We start from the raw sequence: 1976 nt of genomic DNA, 5'->3' as shown, positions 1-1976 counted from the left end.
GGGGGGGGGCAGACGATACAAAAGCTGGTCGAGAAAGTGAACGTGAATGTGTGGGTCCGATTCTGCCGTCGCTTTTTACCGCGCACCACAACACAGCCAAGACTGGAGAGGCTGTATACTTTTTGAAGATCTCGCGGGGGAGAGGAGGGCAAGGGGCGTGTCGTTCCCCCGTCACTGCCCCCGTCACTCCCCCAGTCACTCGGCGGCCTGCACACTCTGCGAGCAGCGGGGTCATGATGACGGCTGGGCTACGCGGCCCAGTCTCTCGCGAGAAGGCCGCCGCGCAGCTCATGAGCTGGACCATCGCGCCCGCCGCGGGGACGCCGCGCCTGTCCATGGGAGCGAGCGCAGGTGGCGCATGCTCGCCGCGCCGTGAACTGTTCCGCCATGAGTGGCGTCATGGAGTGCGTTTGGCAAATGGGCGCGCTCCGTCTCTGTCGCCCGCAGTGCGGCAGCGCAGCGGCACTACGGGGACCCTCCCTGCACTGCCGCACCCTGCCCTGCCATGCCATGCCACTCGGTAAAAAAAAAAAGTTTTTCTCGAAATTTGAAGTTGTTTCATGATGTTCTAGGACGGGTGAACAACTCCAAGGGTGGCCCTGGTATAGTCCAAGACTGTCTTAAAACCCTCGACATTCGATAGGAAGCCTTGCAATTTTCGTCTGATAATATGCAAGGCAAGGTGCTGCGTGCCGCGTGCCTCTTGGACTTGAAGGGCCGCTATCTGAGTTAACCTCAGATCCTTGTAATTCGTGAGAAAAAAACAAACTAAGTGCGTGCCTTAGCAAGGGCGGGGCGGCCGGACAAACGGGACGAGCGCACCGCGCCACGCCGAGTGCGTTTGTACCCACACGCTTTGCTGGCTGCAGCCCGGAGACTTTTCTGGAAGCTGGAGTGTGACGGGACCTCGTGACGTACGGGGTCACGTGACGCGGCGGCCGAGGCCGTTTGACGGGGCCTGGTAGTGAGTTCGTGTGACGAGACATTCGCCATTCTGATGAGCTCGTTGAGGCTATGTGTGACGAGATCGCCTAACGAGGTCGTCGTCGCGTGCATCCAAGGCGCGGCAAGGCGGTTAAGGTGGGCGGTGTGACGAGGATGTGCTGACAGCGCTCAGAGCAGATGCATACTCCCCTGTGCCAAACCACTCCATAACGGGATCCCGCCCGATGCTCCAGGCATAAAAAGAGATGTGCTCGCTCGACATGCGCCTCGAGTAGGTTAGGTTCAAATACTTGAGCTCGTTTTTTGTTTGTTTTTGTTTTATGATTTCTCCCTCTCCCTCTCCCTCTCTCCCTCAGGCCCTTGGCGCTCCAGACGGCGCCAGATCAGCAGCCCATAAGGCGCGGGACGAGCAATCGATCTGCAGGGAGCGGCGCCGCCCTATCGGCGTATCACTGTGAGTGAAAGCCCGCCACGCCGCGCCACGCCACGCCCGCCCGAGACAATCACCTTTGTGTTTTGGACATTAAACCAGTTGACCTGTTTTGCACGGCGCGAGTGCGACTCCTTTGTGAAGCTAGACCGGCCGGACGGCGCGGGGCGGGGCGGGGGAGGAAGCCCAAGCCCGGGGCCCGGGGAGGCGAGGCGACTAGGATGGATAGGAGAGGCGCGAGTTGAACCGTAAAAGTTGTCGGCACTGCGTTATGCTTTCGTGGGCCGAGGGGGGTCCCCCCGGCCGGTAGCCACTGGGCCGTGGACTCGGAGCGGCCGCCGGCCTCCGCCACGGCCATTGGCGCAGGTGCATCCGCGCGCCCCGCCACGCCACGCCCCGCCACGCCCCGCCCCGCCACGCCCCGCCACGCCACGTACGTGTCGCCGATTACTGTCCTACCATTAAGGAGAGTTTAAAGGAAAGCTGCTGACCGCGCGTACACTTTGCCCGCAACGAGAAAGTGTAATGCTCATATCTGGCGCCTTTCTTGTCTTCTGCTGTTACTTTTGTTTTTTTGCTAGGCAAATCGGTGTGTGCGCTA

At 60.7% G+C, this 1976-nt stretch overlaps 1 protein-coding gene across 1 annotated transcript in view; it reads left to right on the top strand.

Annotated features, from left to right (window-relative positions):
* Positions 1-1976, top strand: part of LOC113210063 (trypsin-1-like) — a 7220-nt gene that overhangs the window by 819 nt on the left and 4425 nt on the right. The window lies entirely within an intron of this gene.

Source organism: Frankliniella occidentalis, unplaced genomic scaffold, assembly GCF_000697945.3.
Source record: "Frankliniella occidentalis isolate FOCC.00 unplaced genomic scaffold, Focc_3.1 Scaffold137, whole genome shotgun sequence".
In the NCBI taxonomy this organism is placed as follows: Eukaryota; Metazoa; Arthropoda; class Insecta; order Thysanoptera; family Thripidae; genus Frankliniella; species Frankliniella occidentalis.
Note: the sequence above shows the minus strand (reverse complement) of the source record. Positions and strands in the feature narration are given on the sequence as shown.